At 42.7% G+C, this 21821-nt stretch overlaps 2 protein-coding genes across 4 annotated transcripts in view; one reads left to right on the top strand and one right to left on the bottom strand.

Moving 5' to 3' along the window:
• Window positions 1-21821, bottom strand: part of LOC144892601 (uncharacterized) — a 1198808-nt gene that overhangs the window by 1041716 nt on the left and 135271 nt on the right. The gene's annotated exons all lie outside the window — the stretch shown is intronic.
• The window catches only part of LOC137429744 (interleukin-17 receptor A), a 119628-nt gene that overhangs the window by 88157 nt on the left and 9650 nt on the right, over window positions 1-21821 (top strand). The window contains exon 14 of one of the 3 annotated variants that reach the window (XM_068119952.2): window positions 1-2018. This exon is cut by the window's left edge and continues 625 nt beyond it. The exons of 1 other annotated variant lie outside the window; for it this stretch is intronic. The gene's annotated coding sequence lies outside the window, so the exon portion shown is untranslated. Of the gene's footprint in view, window positions 2019-21821 lie in introns of those variants that run through there. One more of the 3 variants, XM_068119951.2, reaches the window with a different exon arrangement.

The raw sequence follows: 21821 nt of genomic DNA, 5'->3' as shown, positions 1-21821 counted from the left end.
TTACATAGAGGAGAGCCCAGACCGATCTAAAAGATGTATCTTGTCATCTTTACGATCGACAGGAATGATGTCAAAACAAGGTGTACGAAGTGAAGTTGCAAGAAACATGGTTTGTATTGATGGATACCCCTTTGCATCAGATCTTGGAGCATCTTCTCTGGATGACAGGCAGATGTATAGGGCACAGTTTGGACCTGGGCTAACTCTGGTTGACCATTTGTGCACCTCCGACCATAACCTTTTGCCACCTGCATCCCAACCATTCATGATTTCGGAGTTGCTACCCAATTCCTGTGAACATTCATGCCAATGTGAACTGCTCGGTGAAGATACGATGGTTTCAGCAAACCTGGGTCAGGCTCAATGTGGTGAATCGTCTATTGAATATGACAGTGGAATGGGAATGAGCATCGAACAAGAAATGATGTCAGCAAATGCTCCCCTCCTCAACCGAAGCTTGTTGATGAAATATGAGGAACAGATGAAAGACCCTGCATTTAATTCCGTTAGTTCTACTCAGATCCACAGACTTTTCTGATCGCTGTCTGTAATTGGCAAGGACATGTACACTGCACTTAACAACTAGAAATAGCTTAAGTTAGACACAGCCAGTATTTTTTTATTTGTACTATTGTGGTTTGGGGGTAGGAGATACAGATTAGGGGTGTGTATATGGGGGGTTGGGCAGGGATGAGGTGAGATGGTGGTGTGGGGCAGGGATGGGATAGGGGGCTAGGATGTGTGGGGGTTGGAGTGGGCAGTGGATAATCTGAGATAGGGGTGTGGGGCAGATGGAATTAAGAACTCGCTAGGATGTGTGGAAGTTGGAGCGGGCCGGGATTGGATGAGGTGAGATGGTGGTGTGGGGCAGGGATTGGGGGGGGGGGGGCGGGGGGACTGGGAGTTAAAATGCCAATGAATAATAATGACTACCTCATGCAAGTTTATCATATATTAATAGAAAAATGTGTTTTGAATACTTTTATTTTCTCATACTTAAGTCTTTTAAAAGAGTTTAATTATGGTGGGAGGGTTATTTTACGGGATACAAAAAGTCCCAAGACAGTGGAGACAGAAAAAGGTAAATAGTCTCATCATTCCTTAGTCGTATTTCTATCCTCGCACTCTAGTATACTTCAGGCCAGTAAGAAAATAAATAATAAATTTTTTTAATGCTGTACAAATAAGAAAATGAAGACCACTTTTATATATATTCTTTATTATCGCTTTCACAAGCATGTCATTGCATTATTTTTTTTCAAATCTGTAAATTATGCTTATTTTAATCCTCAAACTCGACTTACTCCATCATAGTGTAATTTTGACTTGTGTCCACCAGGAAGTTTGGTCTCATGTAAAATGTAGCATCCCAGTTCACGTTGTGCTTGACATTTTATTTTATAACAATGCCTATATATTGTGTTTCTGTGGCAAACATCATTGAGAGCACTTCTTCACAGCCTTTTGGCTATGCTGGTTTGTGGACACAAGGCATTACATATGTGGAAGTGTATTTAAATTTCAGAGGATGCTATCACCTCTCAAGATGTCCTGTTTGCACAGGTGACTTGAGAGAATACGATTGAAAGGGGAAGCCCTTGTTGCAGAATTTTGATAGAATTGGGGTTTTGGAAAGCCTGTTTTTAGGGTAAGGGAAACGTTCCTTTAAACTTTAAAGCATTATAACATACTACCAGAAGACCGTGGTAAAAATACCACAATATAAAAAAGGAAGCCTTTTATTCTTGCGATGGCCGAAAGAGCTCGTAAATGGGAGGTAACATATTTCTTAACAACAAATATTTCCTCTGCCCCTTCCCCCAGGAGCGATTGAGGTAGCGGTCTTTTGCCGATACACCGTCCAGGTTTAATTTTTTTGTCTGATTAAAGATATATATATATAATTTTTCTGTAAGTTTGGATTAATTTGAAGCAGCCTTTACCTAATATTTTTCTCCCTGAGGAGCGCTGCCATGCTTCAGGGTCAGACAGACAGACATTACTATATATATATATATATATATATATATATATATATATATATATATATTTACATATTACCTCCCCAAACCCCGGTTACGGTGCACCTCAGAGTCTGGAGCGGGGAACACGGCAGAAAGATTTGTTATTTGAGTGTTCTCATAAACCATGGTAAAACCACACCAATGCAATTGTAGAACAAAACAAGTAATTGTATTAAGAACTCTCACATACACAATAATAACACTATGAAAGAGAGTACGATGAAAATATCACTTGCATCAAATGAACAATACATATGATGGTACCATCATTCCCCAATGCTCTCAAAGCAATGAATTCACGATACGCCAAACGTGAGTGGAATGTAACATTCCCCAAAGTCCGTGCACTAATCCCCACGCGGGTTGGAGATCGGGGTCGTGCAGAATGGCAAAACAACAGGCAGGTATTGGCACGACTGTGGATGAGGAGTTACGAGGTGAGAGGTTGATATGGGAATTGAGCCAATATGTAAACAAACGGTGATCCACACGATGATGTCGATATGGGAATCCCAATGACAAAACAATATGCATCAAGCTGACAGTCTTTTCGAGGACAAAATGGCATATAGGCCTGTAATGGTGGCGCTGGCTCCCTCCAACAATGACTCGCACTTGGTGATAAAACCTGACACAGGTTTAATTGCAATCGCAATATGTGACTATGTCGCGGGCAATCCCTTTCCTGGGAAGCCTCAACTCATTCGCAACCAATATCAAAAAAGTCTGCTCGCAGCCCCGATGCGACTCACGGCTCTCTTCCTCTCCCTGCTGATCCCGATCTCTCTCTCCTCTTCTGGTTCCTTTGCCCGCGTTTTCCTTTTTCCTTCACAAACATTTATTTTTACCTTTTACTGAAGTCATCTCCATATCACATAAAAAATTTAACAATACTACCTGAAACTAAAAATCCTAACTATATAATAACAACAAAGGCAGAAGTGACGGATCCGTAACAATGTATGTATATACATTGTATACATATATATATATGTATACATATATATATGTATACATACATTGTTACGGATCCGTCACTTCTGCCTTTGTTGTTATTATATAGTTAGGATTTTTAGTTTCAGGTAGTATTGTTGTTAAATTTTTTATGTGATATGGAGATGACTTCAGTATATATATATATATATATATATATATATATATATATATATATATATATGTATATATATATATATATATATATATATATATATATATATGTATATATATATATATATATATATGTATATATATATATATATATATATATGTATATATATATATATATATATATGTATATATATATATATATATATGTATATATATATATGTATATATATATATATATATATGTATATATATATATGTATATATATATATATATATATATATGTATATATATATATGTATATATATATATATATATATATATGTATATATATATATATATATATATATATATATATATATATATATATATATATATATGTATATATATATATATATATATATATGTATATATATATATATATGTATATATATATATATATATATATATATATATATATGTATATATATATATATATATATGTATATATGTATATATATATATATATATATATGTATATATGTATATATATATATATATATATGTATATATATATATGTATATATATGTATATATATATATGTATATATATATATGTATATATATATATGTATATATATATATATTTTTTTTTTTTTTTTTTGCGGATCTCGGGTTCGTCGACGTACTAAGGGGGGGGGGGGAGGGGTTAAGCCCTACTCCCCCTCGAACTCCGAGTCCACGAGGCCGCCAACCACACTACACTCATGGTGGACGGATTGCTAAGCAATTCCAGCCGCCGAGCCCGCAGCTACGCATGGAAGGGTTAACGGTCACGACCCGAGTACCTTCGACACATGCAGCTGTGAGAACGGGGACTGAACCTCACACGAGTCACGCTGGTACTGGACGCCCGAGCGGTTGTGCGTCGCGTAACTCATGCCGTTAACACTATTGAACCCGATCGAGCGGTTTTAATTCGGGCAATGCTAGGCCAATGTTGAAAGGACGATGACGGCCAGGTTGGAAACCAAACCACAGGATTTATTTACAATTTACAGTATTTCACAGAAAAAGGGACACAGCGAAGAATCTTAACGGCCTTACCTAGGTTCCCAGACAAGGGCCCTCAGATTCGTTCGGGGAAGGGAAGGAAGAGGGTAATGCGCACAAAGCGCGGCCGCTTCATGCCGTTTGCCTGGATGGGCTCGTTGGACGGAAACCCCCAAGGATCGCTCCAACCTGGGACACCACAGCCGGGGATGTTCGCGGTAGGGGCGTTGATCAAGGACGTGCACGTAGCAGGAATCCGAGGAGTGTATCTCAGGGTCAGCGAGGCAGAGAGAGATCGGAGCACCTGCGAGAGAGCCAGAGCGGAGGGTCCGGGCCGGGTTTTATCGCCCCCCCCCCCCCCGACACCCCACTCGAATGTTCCACGGGCCTCCATTGGCCACCTGGGGTCATGTGTCATGACAGCCCCTTATTGATCACCCTCGGCCACTCCCTTCAGCTCCTCCCTCAGGCCTGCAAGGCCTGGCCAAGGCCCATGACGAGGCACTTTAGGCTGCAATGAGGCCTACCATTACCCTGCCTGCCTCAACGCATACTAACACTGGGGAGGAGACTATACTTCACATTTAATAAGAAATAACTAACTATGCGAGGCTGCATGTTGTGGTGTAACTAACTATGGGGGAGGGGGGGGGGGGGGTTGCCTTTATTTACAAAACCGCAACAATCTATATATAATGTATATTCATTCCTCAAGGATGGTTCCACATCCAATATGTATTCTGGAAAAAGCTGTATATCCTGATATGCTTTCCTGAAAAGACGAAGTTCCCCAAACCCTCCCTCACTTACCCACACTTTCCACCAGATTTTTCTCTGCAGTATGTGGACTACCCCACTTAGGTTGAGAGGTTCCTCGTCAATATTGATACCACCTCTGCATCAGGACATGATGCAATCTTCACTGTATTCCTCAAGAACTATGCTTTGGCCCTAACCACTCCTTTTTACTGACTATTCTCAAAATACTTCTCCAGTGATCTCTCATCATCGTCTTGAAAATTTGAAAATGTCATTCCTATTTATAAGAAGAATTTGAAATCTGAGCCATTCAATTATAGACCAGTCAGACTTATCTCCATCATAAGCAAAGTGATGGAATCTATCATGGCTGCAGCCTTCAGATGTCATCTTTTCCTACACAATCTAATCTCTGATTATTATCAGTTTGGCCGATATCTCTGAACATCTCTCATACTTCCAATACCATCCACCACCCAGCCTTACCCAACAAGCTGCCCATGAATGGTATTCAGGGGTCTCTGGTTGAATGCCCATCAGATTTATCTCTGCAAGTGGAAAAGCAGGTTGCACTTGGTGTTGTCACTCAGTTTTATATTTCCTCATTGCTAGCCTGGCTCCTCCTTCACTCTCATCCCATCCTTCTCCAGTGCATCCAGGTTGTACCTCAACACTCACCTTTATCCCTCATTTTCTTTTGACTCTGTCAAAATGTGCACACCCTCTCCCTTTCCCTCATCTCCGTTCCCCCTCAAATATTTCGAGTGTTTCCCATCATCACTTCTTGCTTTCTCCTGTACCCACCCTTGATCTCTCCTCCTCTCGCTAATCCTTTCCATCCCTCTCCTTTTTTGCCACTCACCCACCCATGTGTGATATATTTCACTCCCTGTTCCCATTTGATCCTGTCGGCCTGTGAACCTGCTGATCTCTGTCATTTAGATTGTTCATGAGACTACATATCTGTATTTTAAAAAGAGCTAGTAAGTATGGTTTCTATCTATAGATTTTCTCTACAAAGCTGATTTCACATCATGTCAATTGTTTCTAATCCTTACGTCCCATTATACAAACTGGCCTAGCCCTTAATGCAATTCATTTAAAATATGGATATATCAAACTCCAAGATTTAAAATTTGCCATGGTGAACCCTAACTCCATAATTAACAACACTTTCATCATCTCAAAAGATGGTATTCTGATATTTTATTTAAGTCCCAAAGTCTGCTTTATTTACACATAATGACTTTGTACAATGTGATGATTTTTGTTGGAGTGGACACAACCAGGATACAAGAAGTGTTTATCATAAGCAATGTAACGATCTTTATTGGAATTGTTTTTTAATCAAAATTTCAATGAAAATATTCTAAACCACTATATAAACACCACCACCTCCTCCACCCCACCCCTTTACCCTGTACCCCTCTCATCTTGTACCTTTTGAGATGGGTTGTGTTCATGGTGAAGTGGTTTTTGTGCATGCACTGCTGTTGGAACTCATTTGGACACGGTGTACTACAATACGTTTTCATTGCACAGCATATCATAAATTTTCTATGAAATGGAAATACAATCCTGTTGCTGTTTTGAGGAAAAAGGTGAAATACATACTTATATGCGTGCACAGCCTTTTTGTGTAAATGAGATGATCTATAATGCTGCATTGATAATGAAGATCCAGGCATCATCAGCATTATGGGGAGATGGTTTCACGAAGGCTCATGGAAGAGCTAGAATTAGTATTGGAGCAGTGGAAGAGCAGGAGACATTTGTGGAAAATTGGTCACCAAGTCCAGAGTGGGAGGATTTGCCATTTGGAGAATTCCAGGTTGGAAAGTTTACAGATCGAATCAGTCCCTTGGATTCAAATCGAATCGGTCCCTTGGATTCAAAGAAGTCCTTTGCTGATGTGTCATGGCAGGTGAGAGAATTACCAACACCCAGCCAAATTGCATGGTGACGATTTAAATTGCAATATACGGGGAAGAGAGAGTTGGGATGAGTGGTCAAAAAGTTTGTCTATGTTGTCTGAGAGAGATGTAGATGTAGTCATCACTGTTAGGAGGATGGTACACCACACAGACGAACAAGAGGTGGAGGCGGAGTGGACGTTTCAGCCAGAGGTATTCCTGGGGAATGGGAGATGTAAAATCAGTACATTGACAGTGAGAAAATCAGTTATTGATGTGAAGTGCAACTCTGCTGCCGGGGCATGATTCAGGCCTATCAGGTCTGAGGAGACAATAACTGGGGAGAGACACGAAGGAGTCAGGGATGTCCTGCAGGAGGAAGGATTCTGATAAACAGATGATATCTGGCGGCAACCTAGATTGAGAGATCTGTCAGGTTAGAATGGAGACCTCGGATGTTTCAGGTCCACACAGTTAGAGATAGGGGGATGAGGCATTGTGAGGATACAGGTTGGGGGGGGGGGGGGACTTTGTGGGGGCAAAGGGAGCCTTTCGTGGGGTGGGTGAGGGGAAAGGTTTGAGTGTGTAGGGTGTGGAGGAAGGTTTGAGTGTGTGGGGGGAGGTTGGAGAGTGTAGAGTGTGGGGAAATGTTTGTGTGTGTAGCGGAAGGATTGAGTGTGTCGGATGCGATGGAAGGTTTGAGATCTGATTCCAGATTCCCAACTTGACAAACGAGATGAAGATCATGGAATGGGAGATGACTCAGATAATATGCCTTTTTGAATTCACGGAGAATTGCTCAGCTGTACGTGCAGTGGAGGATTGGTGGACAACGCTGAGCGGATATGCACCTCTGAAAAAGAATCCTGGTGAAAGAAGAAGACGTGACATGAAAGAAAAACACGTGTAGCATTTCTGAAGGAGATACAAAGGTTGAAATACCTTTTCAAATTGATTATAAGTACTTTTAAAGGAGAAATAAGTGGTTATGTTTAATGTCATTTCAGTTTGAAGATATTCAGAAATAAGGATCGGGGGGGGGGGGGGGAATGTAGAACCAGAAGCAGAAGGGAATTCAAGTAGAAATGAGAATCATTATGGAGTTGTAAATAAATAAAAATTAAATTTTTGAAGCGAGGAAAGAAAAATAGGAGAATGTTGAAGAGGTAGAAGCAAGATACCATACCCAGGAAGAAGAAAACAAAACGAGGAACACATAGACATAAGTTTTCCACATGCTATTCGAGGATAGGCCGTATCAGGCCTTGAACAATACGAAAAGCAAAGAAAAAAAAATTAACTTTACTATACAAGAAAACAAACACGACATAATGACAATAACAATGAAGCTTTTCATGCTGAACTTTTCAAGGCGATTCATAGCAAAGAGACCGGAAGAGATGAGAACTAGTGCATTTATAAGCATGTCTAAGTAACCACGACACAAATTGTTTCTTCAGTCATGACGTCATTGGTGTTCTGAATGCCCATTGGTTGACTCCGTCAGTCCGTCACCACTATCCCTGGCTCCGATTGGCTGGAGCAGCGTTGTCAGCAATGTCGCACCATTTGCATCATTACTTTGGAGGGAGGGGGGATGGGGTTCCCCCAAAGTCAGGGACTCACCATTTGCAGACATACCATGGTCAGCGGTCAGGGAAATACCTTTAATCTTTCCGTGTTGAAAGATAATGAGAGAATGTACAAATTCCTTTTGACGACATAATGTAGTGTCCCCGAGGTTAAGACCCATGGGTGACTGATGACTGAAACAAGCTTTAACTCCGAGGCGTATTTCAAACTTGGCGGGATTATCTTTTCGCGCGCGCGGGAAGGTTCGAAGTCTTACCTTATTGGACGGCTGACACGGGGTTTAATGACTCAACCCACAAACACAAATACGAGACAGAAAAATTCACAATATCAGAATGAAATGCAAAAAATAAAGGATTTAATGAAAATTAATGCAAGGATAATAAAAACGAAATAAATGGTGAGGTAAAACTAAACTCAAACTGAGGGACCCTCCACACAGACACAAAGACACGACAAGGGAAGACAAATAAAAGAAAATGTGTTTGTGTGGTGCGTTGGCCGGTACTCAGCCTGGCGTCCCCAAACGGCCCTCAAAAGCCTGGTGGTCGTCAAACGTGTCTCGAGTCACCGTGTGGGAAAACATGCGTTGGCGCAAAGTCGCGCCCACAGCCGGTGCGAGGCAAGCAGGCAAGAGTGCCTCCCTCGGTTTGCACGATCTTTCCACGTTCCACCAAAGCTCTGCACTCGCTCCACCAGTGGACACGGCACGAAGCGCAGCTGTTCTCTAGCGTGACCACGACAAAGAGAAAGAGCGAGCGAAGCAACTATCCCTCACGCGAAGCCAGAACCAGGACAAGAGCAAAAGGCAAATACAGCCGTTCTTCTTCGAAAGCCAGCACAAAAGAGAGAACGAACCAACGAACGCCACGACCAGAAGAGAGAAAATGTCGTCTTCTCTTGCTTTTTCTCCAAGTGTCCCGATGACGTCATCCTCTTGACCAATCGCCCAGCGCTGTTGAATCGTCCCAACCAATCGTCCTTTGGGGTGTGGCCTCATGGCCATTCTTTACACCCAATGATGAAGCTCGGGGCGTGGCCTGTCAATTCCGGTCCTCTGAGGAGTAGCCTAGCCGCCCTTCGGAAATGTTCGGGGCCGGGGTTCCCTTGCCGATTGGCAAATGCTGTTTCTGTCTGCCCTGGCGGTGTGGTTGGCTAATGGAGCCCATCGCTTGGCCGGCTGAATTTTATAAGAACATTTGGGAAAAATCACATGGAGGCAATACATACTGGGGATTATTAACCATAAGCCTTTTAATTATTTATCACAAAACCACCCTCATTATGGCGATGTGCAAACACTCTTAACCTGAACATTTACCCTGCCCATCGAGATAGGTTCTTCTCATTCGCGTCACACGGTCCACACTAAAACCTACACATTCCTACTTTCCTAAGGTATTTCATGCCTACCCCCACAAACGTAACAATAATATAGGGTCCGTGGAATGGATGAAAGTAACGTACTCCGACCTCGGCTCAACATCTTGAACATATCTGCATTTTACTGGTCTGCACAATAGGCGTTGGCAGCAAAGTGCCGTGCAATGGCAGAAGAATAAAAATGGTTGATGGTCCTTGAAACGTTCTTGCATTGTCATACTGGTTGAGTCCATACTCCCAAGTTCTTTCCTCGAATCGCCAAGGAGACATGCTGTTTGATACGATCAGCCAACCTTTGGGTTATAAGGCCCACGTACCACGCTTCACATTATCACTTAAACTTATAAATAACTTTGCTAATTTCTGATGTGGGCAGCACATCCTTGTTGACTGACGTGAGCAGACGATTAGAAGTGAGGATTACTCGAGGTTTGCACAGCCAGGTACGTGTTTGATATTGTATGTTTCAGTTGTTCTTCAAACCTTCGTGATGATTGTCCTTTCCATGGCATCCTGATATATACTGGACATTTGTCAGGACCGATGTTGTGTTCCTTTGTTGTGTTGAGAAACTTGTGCACATATCTCTGAATTACAGTCGTGGCCAAAAATATTGGCACCCTTGCACTTTTTTCAAATAACTCACAATTTTCTCGAAAAATAAGTTGACATTGACAAAAGTATTTGGTCTCCACAATTCTTTATTTCACTGTTAATATTACATAACCTTTGTTTTTAATTCAGAACTTAATACATCCTTCTAAATCAGAAAATAAAAAGAAATGGCATTGGCAAAATTATCGACACCCTCGACTTAATATTTGGTAACACAGCCTTTGGACAAAATAACTGCAGTCATGCGCTTTCTGCAGTCTAGCCAAAATAACTGCAGTCAAGCCATGAATGAGCTCCCTACACCTCACTACTGGCAGTATGACCCACTCTTCTTGTGCAAACCTCTGCAGTCTCCCAGATTTGAAGGGTGCCTTCTCCCAACTGTTGTTTTCAGATCTCCCCACAGGTGTTCAATGGGATTTATATCTGGACTCATTTCTGGCCACTTCAGAACAGTCCATCGTTTTGTCTTGAACCATTCCTGGGTGCTTTTTGAAGTGTGTTTGGGGTCATTGTCCTGCTGCAAAACCCATGACCCATGACCTTCGACGGAAACCCAGCCTTCTGACACTGGGTTGAACATTGCACTCAAAAATGCCTTGGTAATATCCTGATTTCATGATGCAATGCGCACATTCAAGTCACCCAGTGCCAGAGACAGCACAACCCCAAAACGTCACTGAACCTCCTCCATGTTTGACTGTAGGGAAGGTGCTCTTTTCTTCGAAGGCTTCATTTTGTTTTCTGTAAACATAGAGATGATGTGCTTTATCAAACGTTCTAATTTGGTCTCATCTGTCCATAGGACATTCTCCCAGAAGGATTTTGGCTTGTTCAGGTGCGTTTTGACATCTCCAGTCGGGCTTTCTTATATCTCTCTCTCAGCAGTGGGGTCCTCCTGGGTCTCCTACCATAGCACCCCATTTCATTGAGTTGCTGAAGGATGGTGCGAGTTGAAACTGTCGTACCTTGTGTCAGTAGGTCAGCTTGAATCTGTTTGGCAGTTCATTGAGGTGCTTTCTCCAACATTCGAACAATCCTTCGCTGCAATCTTCGATCGAGTTTTCTCTTGCGGCCACGTCCAGGGAGGTTGGCTACAGTGCCATGGTCCTTAAACTTTCTGATAACATTGCGTACGGTGGACACAGGAACATTAAGGTCTCTGGAGATGCACTTGTAGCCTTGAGATTGTCCATGCTTGGCTACAATCTCGTGTTTGACCTCCTCAGACAATTCTCTGGTTTTCTTTCTTTTCTCCAGGCTCATTGTGGTACGCAGTGACACAAAACAGCAGAATGACTCGTTTTCTCGATTCAAACTGGTGGTGAAAGAGTGAATTTTTATATTGCAGGCACCTGCAGCTCAGCACAGGTGAGTTCAATTCCAAAGTAAAGGAGAATCACCTGCTTGAAATATAATTATTTCTAACAACTTTTTAAAGGTGCAAATAATATTGTCCGGGCCATTTTAGGATTTCTGTGTGAAATAAGCTAAGATTTAGTAATTATTTCAGCTTTTTTTTGTTTTGTTCCACTGCAAACCAAAGAAATACACGTGGATACCAAAATATTTTTTTATTTCAACAATTTTATGGAAGAAATGGTGCATTCTTTGAAAAAAGTGCAAGGGTGGCAATATTTTTGGCCAGGACTGTATAAACTCTGGATAACCATTGTCACCGAGTATATTCATGATTTTGTCCATTTCAGCAGGAAGATTACAAGGTGAGCAGATCCTCTGAGCTTTGTTCAAAAGGATGTTGATCAAGGCAATTTTGTATCTCGTGGATCTGTAGCAATCCCAGCGAGTATACTGCCCAGTGAAGGTAGGCTTCCGGTAGATGGATGTGCAGAGTGGCCACAAATGTCCCATGCATAATAGTGTATCCCCTGTCACTTATTTGTTACCCTCGCCAGAGGAGAGGGTATTGCATTTGAGTCCGTTTGTTTGTTTGTCCGCACAGAATAAATATGATTTTCTCTGCAACTGTTGGTTCGATTGACAGGAAATTTTCACCAAGTAGATAAGTAGGTTTCACCAAGTAAATTTCACCAATTTTCACTCCTCCTGTATAATTTTGTAATGACAATTATGACGTCATATGTCACGTGGTTCGGCCGCCATCATGGAAAAACCGAAAAAGTTGCACCTCTATATCTCTGAAAGCGCTGAATAGCCTCCTCACTCTCTGCAGACCTGGACAAAATCACAGACTGAGCAAACAAGTGGAACATGTCTTTCAATCCTGACAAATCTCACACTCTTACGATGTCTCTCCGAAAAGACCGACTGGACAACCCTCCCATCTACTTTCTGAATAATCCTCTCCAAGAAGTTCTGTCACTCAAGCTTTTGGGTCTCACTATCTGCCATGATATTTCCTGGGAAAACCACATTTCCAAGCTGGCCTCCAAAGGCAGTCGCCGACTGGGCATCCTCCGTCGTGCGAAGTCCTTCCTTGGCACACCTGAGCTCCTCACCACATACAAGGCTTTCATCCGCAGCTCAATGGAGTACTGCTCTCCCCTCTGGGCTGGTGCTCCTGCCTCACACCTAGCTCGTCTTCACGCTGTTGAAACCAAAGCGTTCAGAATCATTGGAATCTCCCGTGATGACGCTATCTCCGAGGGCCTTTCACTTAATCACCGCAGGCAGGTTGGTGGTCTTTCCGTCTTCTACCGACTCCTCTCCGGCCTTGCTCCCCCAGCTCTCTCTGGGTTCTGTCCCCCAAATATTCCTGCAGGTCGCACAAGATCTGCCTGCAACCCTCTTATGGTTAAACTGCCAAAATCAAGACTCTCTGCTCACCTTCACTCCTTCATTCTTCTTTTCTCCCACCTCTGGAACAAACTCCCTCACTCTCTTCAATCCCACTCCTCCCTCCAGGTCTTTAAAACGGCTGTTCACCACCATCTCTTATCTTCCCCAATCCAAAACCTTGATCTTTTCTACCCCCGCTAATTTCACCCCAAATCCACTTTTTTGAGGTGACTTTTGACTTCTTTCCTGGAAGTCCTTTACTTGGTGTCCTTGCGTTTTATACCTATCCTGCCTCCCCCCAGGCCCTCTCCCTCCAAAAACATCTCCCGATGTCCCTGCTCTCAAATGTTGTGTTTGTGTGCTTCCTCCCCTTCTCTCCCCATCTTGTCGACCGCTCCCCTTTTTATATACTTTGTTTGCTTGTTTGTTTGATAAATGTTAGCTCTTTCACGAGCCTCGACTCTGTATACAAAAAAAATAAAAATAGAAAAAATTGAGACATGGCTCATTGTAAAGAACTCTCCTTGGGAAATAACACATGTTTATGATGATGTCATCGCTGCCTCCATTATGACGTCATAATTCGACAAGTACAAAACTTCATCCGATCAAGATGAAATTACTTGTCTATGGATAAATTGGTGGAGAAAAAAACAATGATGTCATTGGTCACGTGGTTCGGCCGCAATCTTGGAAAAACCGAAAAAATTTGCACCTCTATATCTCCGAAAGCGCTGAATAGAAAAAAATTGAGACATGGCTCATGCCATGGTAAAGAACTGTCCTTGGGAAATAACATATGTTAATGAAGATGTCATAGGTGCCTCAATTATGACGTTTTAGCGGTTGCCGAAGACGATAAGAGGCCATTTCGTTGGGTACAAAAGGTTGTTTATTGTACAGAAATGTCCAGCAACTGCTAGCGAACGGAAGTCGTAACGGCTTATATAAAAACAAGAACCCTCTTCGGAGCGCGTGGCTCCAACAGCCGCGCGCGCGTCACGACGACACAACCAAAAGCCCGTGTGCGTGGGGTAGTCCAAATCCATCGTAATGGTAACCGCGACATGTGAATAGGGTAACCACTACAACGTCATAATTCGACAAGTACAAAACTTCATCCGATGAAGATTAAATTACTTGTGTCATCTATGGATAAATTGGTGGAGAAAAAAAAAATAACGATGTTATCGGTCACCTGGTTTGGCTGCCGTATTTGTTTTAACACAAAAGCCTTTTTTTTAAACACTGAAAACACGTCCTGGCGAGGGTCTGCGGTCTTTGATCGCTCTTTCTTGTTTTATTTGTTTTCCATGGAACGGTTTCAGCATGACGGACACCAGTGAGTACACGATAGAAGAGAGATTGATTGCTTGTGTTTGGGTTCACGATCCCACGCGAGAAGGAGCAAGTTTTGAAGACATAAGGACAAGATTTTCGCAGAGGTTCGAGAAGCCAACTCCTACGCGGGTATGGGAGAAAAAGGCTTTTTCAACAGGGAGTGTCCTTGATTTAAAGCGTTCTGGTCATCCAGCATCACGTCAACGCCGTGTGGACATTATTGAAGCGTCCTGCTCGAGATCATCACTGAAATCATCTGGAAAAAGATCTTCTGAGTTAGGCATTCCACGCTCAACAGTCCAAAAAATAATGAAAAAGGATGTGGGATTGAAGCCATGAAGTCAGGGGCCTCAAAGCTCCAACTCTCAATATGGAAGAAAATGTCCAGAAGAACATGGAGAAAAATTCAAATTTGTGCGGAGATTGGAGGGGAGCATAATATAGGATGGGAGCATCCACACCTTGCCGACCATTAAGTTTCTGCATTTCATGATAGCCCACAAAAATATTTGCAAGCACTGGGCCTAATGGGGAACCCATGGCCACTCCATCAGTTTGGACATGTATAATGTTGTTGAAACTAAATTCAACTTGCCTCGTTGCTGTGTTCATTAACTCCACAAAGACTTGTTCTGACATCTGTGGATGTTCCAGATCACTGTGATATAGCAGATGTGCACAAATATCAATAGTCTCCGTCAGTGGGACATTCGTGAACAAACTTTGTATATAAAAGAAGGCGATTATGTTGTCCGCACTTGTCGGTGTTGTCGCACAAATTGTTTCTGCAAAAGTGAAAGAATCTTTGATCACGAATTGTGAAAGTGATTCCAATACTGGTTGCAGGACCTCTCCCAACCACTTGCCCAGTTCATGTTGTGCCGAACCAATCATGGACAATATCGGTCTTAGTGGGACATTTTCCTTGTGGGTCTTGGGGAAGCCGTACTTTCTTGGACGTTGGGCTCCAACAGCTTTGATTCTGTTGTTTTACTCCTTAGATAGTTCCCCACGCTTGTGGAGTTGTAACAGCCGTTTGGTGATCTGACCTTCCAACCGTGACATATGGTCGTGTTCGGCTGCACTTCCCAAATGTTGGAATTTTTTTCATCTTTGAGGATATCCATCATTACCTACACCACCAAAGATGGATGGAGGTTATATTTTCAACTGTCTGTCCGTTTGTGAACAAAATATCTCAAAACGTTGTGGACAGATCTGGACGAAACTTGGTGGACCGGTTGGATGTCTGACAAGGAGGATTCGACTCGATTTTGGTGAGGATCTGAATATGGATTCGGATATGATAATTATTTAATTATTCAAATGATTCTTCACCATTAGGAGAAAGGGCCAAACACGATACATAGCAGGATATCTCAAAATGTTATGGATGGATTTTGACGAAACTTGGTGGACAGGTTGTGTGTCTGACAAGGAGGATTCGATTCGATTTTGGTGAGAATCTGAATATGGATTCGGATATGAGAATTATTTAATTATTTAAGTGATTCTTCACCATGAGGAGATCGGGCCTAAATCGATACGTAACAGGATATCTCAAAAAGTTATGGACGGATTTGGACGAAACCTGGTGGACCGTTTGGATGTCTGACAAGGAGGATTCGATTCGATTTTGGTGAGGATCTGAATATGGATTCGGATATGAGAATTATTTAATTATTTAAGTGATTCTTCACCATTAGGAGATAGGGCCAAAATCGATACGTAACAGGATATCTCAAAAAGTTATGGATGGATTTGGACGAAACTTGTTGGACAGGTTGTGTGTCTGACAAGGAGGATTCGATTCGATTTTGGTGAGGATCTGAATATGGATTCGGATATGAGAATTATTTAATTATTTAAGTGATTCTTCACCATTAGGAGATAGGGCCAAAATCGATACGTAACAGAATATCTCAAAAGGTTATAGATGGATTTGGACGAAACTTGTTGGACAGGTTGTGTGTCTGACAAGGAAGATTCGATTCAATTTTGGTTAAGATCCGGATCCGGATCCAGCTAGTAGAATTTTTAAAGTGATTCTTCACCATTGAGTGATATGGCCAAAAACGAGGGGTAGATCAGGGTATGAAAGAATGGACCTATGGTGATTCCTGTGATTTCTTTTGATTAAACGTGATTCTGTATTGTGATTTTTTTTTGTCTACTCGGAGATACAAAAGGTAAATGTTCACCAGGCGGAGGTATGCAATCTACTGAGTGCCGTTCTAGTTTTGTTGACGTAATCGATCTTATTCAAGATTACAACTCCGGTGCTTTTTTCACGTTTACAAATGTGAATGTCACCATTCGTCCTCAATCCTCGTATTGCCAAGAGACAGTCTCGTTGCATGTGAAAGTTTGATTTTGATGACCTCAAACCCCAAATTATCATTAACTGTTGCACAGAATGCAACACCTGGACAAGACACAACAACATAAAAACGACAAATCCAGTTCGGAAAACTCAGCTTTAGTAAGGTGAAAACGGGAAGCTCAGAGTTTCACCATCACATGCAGAAATTAGAAACGTGGAGGTGCCAATATATGGTTATCAGCTGCACAGACCTGGCAGAAAGAATAAGATACGTGATGAAATAGTTTTGTATAAGAAAAACATTATTTGTACCAGCCCGACAGGATATTAATATCAAGTACATATATGATGAAGCGCTGTGGTGCAAGATACAGAATACTGAGGCTGATCTCTAGATATCCTAATTGGTGTTATCTAATGCAGACCCAGCAAAATTGATGTGAAAAACGGGAAATTAAACCAGATGTTAGCTGGAGTTTGTAATGAACATTGTCATGATAATGGGAGACAAACGAGGAAATAATGCAGGTTGACTTCTTCCAACAAAACGACAATCATTTTTAGACTTAATTTTTACATCGGACGCCAACATTATTTGATGACCTCAAAACCCAACAGTTGCTTTGCTTGGTGCAATATAAAGTACACATTATTTGATGAGGCACACGCGTTTCTGCATTAGAATCGTGAAACCACCAAAAAAAAAAATAGATATCTGTGATCACAAAGCGATCACCTGAAACTTATCCTTGGCCCACAATCTAATGATGGCCATATTTCCTTCGGACCACCATATGACCTTGAATTTCAACATTTAGGGACAGAGTGTAAATTAAGAAAACATGGCTCCATCTACAATCTAATAAATAAAGAAGAAAGTTTGTTTGTTTGTTCATTTATGCAATCGCTGCTGCATCTCTGCTGATTGATCCATTTCCAATGTTGATTGAAGTGAGAATGCAATGAGAGTCATATCACCAATCAACTTGATGAGCAAACACTTCTGATTGCCATTTGTTCAATTGCATGGAAATCTAATTCAGCTGAGTTGATATATTAATACGACCTTTTCTGAAATGTATTCACTTGTTACTCTACAGTTGACTATTGTGGTAATTGTCCTGCTATCAGCACAAAGCAGGTGGTGGATGTGGTTTTCTGGTTGATTTTGGTGAATATGGTCCGAGAACAATAACTTGGTGTGTTGGTGAGTCTGGATCTATCTCCTTGTGATCCGAGTCTGAATCCAGTAAGGAATTTCAACTCTTGTATAAATGCTTGAGGACAATAAACTTTTTAATAATGACCTCATTGGACTTCCGCTTCCGGTCTTGCCGGCGAAGTTTCGTTTATTCGCAGCTGTCCACGCTCTCCATCGAAGTTAAGTAATTGTTCCCATTTGTATTTTCGTTATAACTGTATTTATTTTATGGTGTGTGTACGTATAGTGTGTCCCGAGGAAGATTCTCGGTGTAAATCTTTCATATCTGTATAGAAAATCGTGTTAATTCGTGTCGTGTCTTTTGAGGCCTTGTACAGTGTCCAACCTTGAGGCTTTGTTTTTCTCTCAGCGGTCCGTCGTTTGTGCTCCAATAACTTTCGTTCTCTGTTTTTCCCAGTCTTTTCACCCCATAGCCGACTTCCTTGTTTAACATCTCAACTCAAAAAAAATAAAATAATAATAATTCCCTTCTCTGTTCTTATTCGTTGTTCTCATTCGTTTGTTCGTTCTTATTCGTTCGTTCGTTCTTCGACCACGTGTTTCTCCCCCATTTCCCCAGATAGTTTTCACTGTTAAACTTTAAAATGTTGAAATTTCCCCTCAAGTTCTGTATTCTGTCATATATTATAACACCTTTTTCTTCTTCTTCTTTAAAAGGTTGCTTTCAACTTGCTCACCAAATCTATTCATCCCAAAAAAAAATTCCATCTCTTACAGTTCCTCTTTTCTACATTCCCTAAACTCTCCTGCACTCCATCCTCCCTCCAGCATACTTAAACGTATTTTTGACTCGAAGGTCACAAGAAACTCATTTTGCAATAAATGTTCGTTTCCCATTAATCGTACACTTTCTAAAATCCAATCTCACCCCTCCCCTCCAAATCTTCCGCATAACCCCTCCCCTCCAAATCTTCCCCATCATGCCTCCCCTCCAAATCTTCCCCATCACCCATCCCTTTCAAATCTTCCCCCTTGCCCCTCCCCTCCAAATCCTCCCCATCACCCATCCCTTTCAAATCTCCCCCCTTGCCCCTTCTCTCCTAAACTCCCCCCACAACCCTCCCCTCCAAGACTCCCCCTTTCCCCTCCCCTCCGAGACTCCCCCCTCACCCCTCCAAATCTCCCCCATATCCCATCCCTTTCAAATCCCTCCCCTTGTCCCTTCACTCCTAAACTCCCCCCTCGCCCCTCCCCTTCAAATCTCCCCACCCTCATTTCTTCTCAATTTCCCCCCTCCCACTCCTCCTCCCCAAAGTGTCCTCCTCGCTTCTTCCCCCTTCAAACTCTCACCTCCATCTCCCCCAACCTGCTGCCTCACATTCTCCCCCTCCTCAAATAACACCTCATTGTGCCTCACCCAATCACCATCAAACCTTTTGTCCACCCCATCCTTCCCTTTCTCCGAGCAATTCTGAAATCTCTGACACACCTTCAACAGCTCTCCCTACCTCTTCCACATCTTACCCTGCCCCTCCTCCCCCCTGTTCTGTATCCGATGCTCCCCCTTCCTCTTCATTAACGGTATGGACCTCAAACATCCGGGGCCTTCATTCAAACTTAAATGATCTCTCCATACAGGTTGCTTCTGACAAACCAGACGTGATCTGCTTAACAGAAACTTTCCTCCTTCATGATGTCTCTGATTCCTTAGTATCTCTCCCGGGTTACTCCCTCCTCCGGTATGATAGACCTGAGCCTCGTTCTGGAGGTGGGGTTGCTATCTTTATCAAAAACTCTCTTCCTCACTCGCGCTGCACTGCACTCTCTCCACCTCACCCCCAGGAATACCTCTGGCTACGGCTTCCCCTTCGCTCCCACCTCTTGTTCATATGTGTGTTGTACCGTCCACCAAACAGTGATGACTCCATCTACATCTCGTTGTCTGATAATATGGACCAACTTCTATCGACTCATCCCAACTCTCTCTTCCTCATATGTGGTGATTTCAATTGTCACCATGCCAGTTGGCTGGGTGTGGGTACCTCTCTCACCAGCCATTGCTCCTCAGCAAAGGACTTCTGCGACTCACTGGGACTGACACAATCTGTTAATTTCCCGACCCGGATCTCAGTCAACGGAGCATCTTCTCTTCTGGACTTGGTTATGACTAACTTCCCTGAAAATTTCTGCTGCTCTTCTTCTGCTCTAATCGGCTCATCTGATCATGTGCTTGTTAAAGTGGACATCTCTCTGACCATTCTCAGGGAGCCTGCTCAGCGTCGACGAGTCTGGCATTTCACTCAGGCCAACTGGCACGGTCTTCAAGCAGCCATCAATCATCTGGACTGGTCTCCCATCTCGACCACCTCTGACATCAACTCATCCTGGGAATTCTTCCAAAGTAAATTGCTCTCTCTCTCATGCACAGATTTATCCCATCTCGTCTTCAGTTGTCATACCCTTCCTCCCGTCCATGGTACATGGAATCTTGTGGTGAGGCTGTTGCCCAGAAACAACTTGCCTTCGTCTCCTGGAAAGCAAATCCAACGGAAGGAAATCTCCTTTCCTTTCACAAAGCCCGAAACAAGTGTGTGTCCACCCTCAGGAGAGCCAGGAAAAAATATCTCTCCGTTCTCAAGACCGAACTCTCTTATCTGTCTCCCTCTTCCAAATCCTGGTGGCATCTGGTCAAATCCGTTTCTGGTGTTTGTTCCCCCTCCATCCCCTCCCTTACCTCAAACGATGACACAGCTGACTCCGCAAGTGAAAAAGCTGAATGCCTCAACTCTGTGTTTGCCTCTAAATCTTGTGTCCCAAACCCATCCCTCTCTGTACCCACTGTACCCAGTCTTACCCAGCTGCTCCTGGACTCCGTGTCCTTTCCTCCTGAAAAGGTGGAAAAGTTTCAATCAACCCTCGACTCTGATTCTGCAACTGGACCTGACGGCATCAGCCCACGGGTCCTAAAATCCTGTTCTTCCGCTCTTTCACTCCCTCTCTCTGTTCTCTTCACCCTCTCTTTTGCTCAAGGTCAACTGCCATCTGCTTGGAAATCAGCCAACATCACCGCTTTACACCAAAAAGGTGCAAAAACAGATCCTAGCAACTACAGACCAATCAGCCTTCTCCCAATTATCAGCAAAGTCATGGAATCCATCATTGCTTCGGATATGAAATCTTTCCTCTTCTCCAATGGCTTGATCTCTGATAATCAATTTGGTTTCAGACCAGGTCACTCTACTCTGGACATGCTGCTTCTGCTGTCTCAACAATGGATGGAGGTCCTCAATGCCAAACAGGAAATTAGAGCTGTCTCCCTCGACATATCACATTGCCTTCGATACGGTCTGGCACCCCGCTCTGCTCACCAAACTCTCCTCCTTTGGTATCAATGGAAATCTCCACGCATGGCTGGCGGACTTCCTCTCTAGTCATAGTCAACGTGTGGCCCTGAATGGGTTTCTCTCATATCCTCTTCCTGTTCAGGCTGGAGTTCCCCAAGGCAGTGTTCTGAGCCCTGTGCTTTTTCTGGTCTTCATCAATGATCTCTCTGACTCTCTTGAAAATCCTCTCTATCTCTTTGCTGATGACTCCACTCTCTGCCGCTCCATTCCTCATCCCTGCAGTCGGCAGTCTGCAGCCTCCTCACTCTCTGCAGACCTGGACAAAATCACAGACTGGGCAAACAAGTGGAACATGTCTTTCAATCCTGACAAATCTCACACTCTTACGATGTCTCTCCGAAAAGACCGACTGGACAACCCTCCCATCTACTTTCTGAATAATCCTCTCCAATAAGTTCTGTCACTCA

This window comes from Myxine glutinosa, chromosome 6 (assembly GCF_964187855.1).
Source record: "Myxine glutinosa chromosome 6, kmMyxGlut1.1, whole genome shotgun sequence".
Taxonomy (NCBI): domain Eukaryota; kingdom Metazoa; phylum Chordata; class Myxini; order Myxiniformes; family Myxinidae; genus Myxine; species Myxine glutinosa.
The sequence above is the reverse complement of the archived record's forward strand: the minus strand, read 5'-3'. Positions and strand labels throughout refer to the sequence as shown.